This window comes from Mytilus edulis, chromosome 7, assembly GCF_963676685.1.
Source record: "Mytilus edulis chromosome 7, xbMytEdul2.2, whole genome shotgun sequence".
NCBI classification, from domain to species: domain Eukaryota; kingdom Metazoa; phylum Mollusca; class Bivalvia; order Mytilida; family Mytilidae; genus Mytilus; species Mytilus edulis.
In genome coordinates this window covers 35656410-35662670 of record NC_092350.1, presented here as the reverse complement: position 1 = coordinate 35662670, position 6261 = coordinate 35656410, and positions in this window count along the sequence as shown.

Genomic DNA, 6261 nt, shown 5'->3' with positions numbered 1-6261 from the left:
TTGCGAAATAGGGTGCCAATTATTGTCATCATTTCCCGCAAAATCATGTTTGAAACCTTTCTTCAACAACTTTTTGTTTTCTCAGTGTCCGACTTAAGTAGATTTTCGGACAAATTGAAAGAGTTGGTATTGTTTTATTTCATAAAAAAAGTATGGCCAACCTACCGAATAAGACTATTTATCGGGTTTGGAATAACATGAGCAACACGACGGGTGTCACATGTGGAGCAGGATCTGTCAACCCTTCCGGAGCACCTGGAATCACCCCGGGTCTAGTATTTGGTGGGGTCGTGTTGCTTATTCTTTAGTTTTCAATGGTGTGTCTTGTGTACTATTATTTGTCTGTTTGTCTTTTCCTTTTGAGTATAAATGTCCCTCTGGTATCTTTCGCCCCTCTTTTATATATTTGCTTTGAAACTAATATTTTAAAGGAAATAAAAACAGTTTTACCTCTCTATCTTTTTAATCTTACATTCTAGTTCAAAGTTGTGTTTTTTATATAAAATGTGGTTTTATGATTTCTATTTTTTATTTTTTTGTGTGTTTATAACGCCACTTTTATGCACCGCTTTTGGGCTATTTCGTGGCGGCCAGTTTTTATTGGTGGACGAACATCGACAGTCGATTAAGATTGGAGTGGAGTGCACCCGTAGTTTTATGTGTCGAGACATATTGAATAATGACATTCTTGTTTTTGCATGATACTTGCTTTATCAGCAAGATTATCAAGTGAAATCGATACGGCGAACTAATATTCGAGCTGATGAAATCATATATTTTTTTCTTCCTTTTTATCGGTTTTTATGTGTCTTTAATAGCAATATTTTTGTTTTGTTTGTGAATATGAAATAAAAAGAAAAAGACAGTTAAACTGTTTAGGGGTCATCCATAATTGTCAACCATTTTCCAAAGTGTACAAAACGTACACTTGGGGGAAGGGGGTCAAAAAATCAACATTTTTACCGTACGCTTTTTTTTCCTTTTTTTTTTTGATTTCCGGAATTTATATCGTTTCTGTAGGGAAAGTCGATTTATGGCTTGGGTGTGTTTCTCTTCTTATTTCTTCTTTATTATTTTCACTTGATGATAGTGATTTCGATATCATAATTCTACTCAATCGGGATTGAACGATTAAAAGATCAAATCATTTATGAAAACTAAATCTTTCAAGAATGTGAACTAGTAAAATTATTTAAACAAAAAGTTTGCAAGCATTTCTCAGTACCCCGGATTGTCAATTTACTGTGTTTAATAAACAAAATTGATGTAAACACTAAATTCTTTGAATGATTTTGACAAAACGTCATTATGAAAAGATTTAAAACTGGTCCTTCGAATTATTTCCTTGTAATGAGCGCATTCCAAAATAGTAAACCAGTAAACCGGAAGTAAACTTATTTTTAGTATAAGCCTCCTTTAATTAGGAGCACCTCCATATGAAGTTTAACCTTATCTTAAAAAATATCCAATATATGTACACGTTACAGTATATATACATAAACGATTATAGTGCCATGAATGGCATATTTACAGGGACCTTTTAAATAGAAATACAGGCGGGAAATTTAAAAACTCAAAATGTTTCAAAACATTACACTTTTATTGATTTCTGTCTTGAGCTCTGATTCCATCAACAACTGTCAGTCCATACTTTACCAATGCAATGCAACCATGCATTTTCCTTTCTTTGATTCTTAACATAATTTATGTGCCCTTTTGTTAATCTTTTGCATGCTCTAGGTGCCCTTTTTTATTGGAGTTACCATTCCCACTGTGTGATAGGGGAAACACTAATCTTTGTACTCTTTATTTTGACAAAACACAAGCATCACAGATAGATGTCATCAAATAAAACAGTCAGATATGTTTTAGTTTTTTTTCAATGCAAATTTCTATATTAAACTAAAATATAATAGACAGGATCTTCTTTTTATTAAGAATGACTGATTCTTCTCTTGAAATTTGAAAATGGTTGATGTACACTTTTTGAGGGAGGGTGGGGGGTCTGAAAAAGTGTACGTTTTGTACACTTTGAAAAATGGTTGACAATTATGGATGACCCCTTACGCGTAATTGTTCGGTTGTATGAATCGGAAGACGGAATGAAAAGGAAAATATACAACTGATTGCTTATAAATGAATTTATCGACAATTTGTTCATTTTCCCTTTGATCTTATACTTATTCTTGTGCTCAGGCTTTCAAGGCTTGTACTTTTGTATATTATTTTTAATTTTTTCCCCAATACAGAAATGCCATGTCAAATGGCGTAAATTTGAAATTGTTCCAAATAAATGTATATACGGAATGTGGTTAACTCTAAATACTTAGCTTGTTCAAATATAACATCCCGAACGTTTCAGAAAATTTAGTTGCTGAGATGCCTTTCTGCATACTTTCCTGATATAAGTATCAAGATCTAAGTGATAGATAATGTACTGATGCCAAGAAGAAAAACAAAAATGATTCCCATAAAAGATTTTAGAATACTCTTACTGTTGGTTTTTTTGGTGTCTTCTCATTTATCCAACTTTTTAAAATAAGGCATTCTCATTTAGCCAACTTTTATTTTTGTTAATTATTGAGTTGTTTGTTAAGTAATTATAAGGTGTTTTTCTAAAATTTGACAGTAAATTTGTTCCTGTATGTTTTTATATTATTTTAAAAATATATACATAAAAGAGGCTATAGTAAACTTGTTACATTATATTTTAGAATAAAATTTAGTATATTTTGAATAAAATTTAGTATATTTCAGATAAAATTCAGTATACTTTGAATAATAAATAAATGTTTCATCTTTTATACAGAAGAAACCCACAAATCAATAATAATTTTATATTAACATTTTATTGAGTAAATATGATGTGTTTATTACTTTTTTAGACCTGTTAACTTTTATTTGTGGTGCTGATTCAAAGTGATTACCAAATTTTCAGAGGATGGTGACATCAACAAAATACTAGATATTTTTCTATCCAATTCACATTTTAGTTAACGGTTAAATAACTTTAAAATACTTTCAAATGATTTACATTACATTAACTAAATGTCAGTTGCACATTTTAACATGCTATGCTAAATAATACTACAGAAAATTTAATCCTGGTATAATTTTCAGTCTTGTTTTTCACCTGTCATTCAACCAAACTCTAATTGGAAAACCCTTTGTTCTTGATTACCTTTGATCTCATCTATCCAACTTTTTTTTTTACCTGTACTACCTATATTTTAAAAAAGTTGGATAAATGAGAATGAACCGTTTTTTTTTTGGTTATACAAATTGTGCCCAAGTTGTTGTATGCACATTTCTTCAAAGATAATTGCCGACTGACCGATTCTATTTGAACGAATTAATGTTGATGATCATTAATGACCCATCCGATAAACGGATTACCTATAACAACAGATTATGACACCAGTTGTAACCATTGATTAGCTTGGGGTGGTAAACAAAGTCATAATCTTTTCCCCAGGTAAAATTTAGTAATTAGCGTATCATATCAATACGCAAATTAATATGCAATCGATCTTCAAAAAAGGCAGGGCGCCCTGGAAACTGTAAAAAGGGCACAGGGCGCCACTCGGAAAAGGGCGGGCGCCGCGCCCTCTGAAAACGGCCTAGCTGGAACACTGTGTAACATGTATATCTTTCCCACAACTGTCAAAACCCGAAATTTGTGAGGGCCTGCTACATTTTATCAATTTTTAAACCTTCAATAAAATTCAGTGATTCAGAATCTAAAGTAGAAATTAAAACATCATAATCTGGTTTACAGTTAGATATCTGAGAACTGTCATCTTCACAATCATAAAACATCATAATCTGGTTTACAGTAAGATATAGAACTGTCATCTTCACAATCATAATCTGGTTTACAGTAAGATATAGAACTGTCATCTTCACAATCATAATCTGGTTTACAGTAAGATATAGAACTGTCATCTTCACAATCATAATCTGGTTTACAGTAAGATATCTGAGAACTGTCATCTTCACAATCATAATCTGGTTTACAGTAAGATATAGAACTGTCATCTTCACAATCATAATCTGGTTTACAGTAAGATATAGAACTGTCATCTTTACAATCATAATCTGGTTTACAGTAAGATATAGAACTGTCATCTTCACAATCATAATCTGTTTACAGTAAGATATAGAACTGTCATCTTCACAATCATAATCTGGTTTACAGTAAGATATAGAACTGTCATCTTCACAATCATAATCTGGTTTACAGTAAGATATAGAACTGTCATCTTCACAATCATAATCTGGTTTACAGTAAGATATAGAACTGTCATCTTCACAATCATAATCTGGTTTACAGTAAGATATAGAACTGTCATCTTCACAATCATAATCTGGTTTACAGTAAGATATAGAACTGTCATCTTCACAATCATAATCTGGTTTACAGTAAGATATAGAACTGTCACAATTATTGGTCCAGGATAAAAACTCTGTTGAGTCCCCTTAGGAATGTCAACCCAATTACTAAGAACAATATTTATCTAATTTACTATTTTCTGCTTGAAAAATAAGATTGACGAAGTGAAAAAAAAATGAAATGAGACACCATATGCTACAAGGGTTATTTTCGTGCATCGTTTTTCAATGTGTTTTGACATTAATTTTTATTTCTCGTTTTCTCGTGTTTGGTTCGACGTGCGTGCTTCGTGTTTCTTGTTATTTATTGTCCGTGTTTCGTATTGGTAAGTAATTTTTCGTAATTGTCCAAAAATTGACTCGATTAAAAAGTAAACCAGGACTAAATTCAAAGTTAGTCCCGAGATTGTTTTGAATTATTTGTTTCCATGATATTAATGGCTGTCAAATTATCTTCAATTATAACTATGAATACTATGAATACTTTTTTTAATCAGATGCAACTAGCGGACCGATACAAGAGTTGACCTCACCATGCCATTAATAATGACTGCATGATTCCAAAGAACGTCAGAGTAATAACTTCTCAGCCGAGAACTTTTTTCCTTAATAAATAAATAATAATAAATAAGCTTTATTTAGAGTCGGCATGGTATATAAAACATAGACAAACATAAGCTCTAATGAGCTTTTAACCGACATATGAGACATTATTTAACAGTACAACATTTATAACAATACAATACATAATATAGTACACATGCAATAACTATCACAGCACAAAAATGAAGCACTTAAAGCAGAATATAAGCATACGCTAGATATTAAGGCTAAAAACATATAAGTGTAAACTAGGCATAAAAGCTGGTAAAAATGCATAGCATAAAAATTGAAAAAATGGGATATGATCTAGATGGTAAATAAATTTGCATAATATATAAACTAAAAGTCTGCACAAACTGTGCACTTACAGTCATTTCCATTCCATGACTTTAAAATATTTTTGAACTGACTAAAATTAGCAATTTTTCTAAAATCATCAGGTAGATCATTCCATAAAACAGCAGCTGTGTATTGTAAAGAGTTCTTACCATAGGTTGTTGTTCGGACCCTGGGTATATCTACAATATTAGAATATCTAAAATTATATTTACAGTCTTTCAAAACAACTAAATCATGTAAGCATGGTGGTGACAATTTATATAAAATTTTAAAACACTCAATAGCCATGTTACGCATACGTCTTATTTTCAGTGATGGAACCTTTGCTCGTAAAAGTAGTTCATCATATGAACTAACATAGTCTTCATATATAAATCGTAAAGCCCTTTTCTGAATTTTTTCCAATTTTATTGGTGGTGTTATTTTTCTTGCAAAAATGCCATGCCAAAGGACAAAAATTAAAATTAGATAAAATAAATGTGTGGAAAATTGTCAGTTTATCCAATTTAGTAAGGTAGCAGCCAATGCGCTTTAAAACATTCAGTTGTTGGGATGCTTTACGACAAATATTTTTAATGTGGTGATTAAAATTAAGTTGATAGTCAATATCAATACCCAAAAGTTTGACAATCTCATCACAGGATATTTTTGCTGACTGTATATAAAAACAGGCTTTTTTGCAAATGTTTTATTTCCAACTGCAATGGCTTGGAATTTGTCAGGATTTGCCTGCATACAATTAAATCTGAACCAGTCAATTAAAACAGCACTTTCTCTTTCGAGTGTACATAATAAATTATCAAAATCATTGTCAGCATAAGACAGAGTATTGTCATCGGCATAGTTAAACAAGGTACCATGTTCAATAAAATAAAATATGTCGTTTATAAAAATATTAAATAATAGGGGCCCCAGGATTGAGCCTTG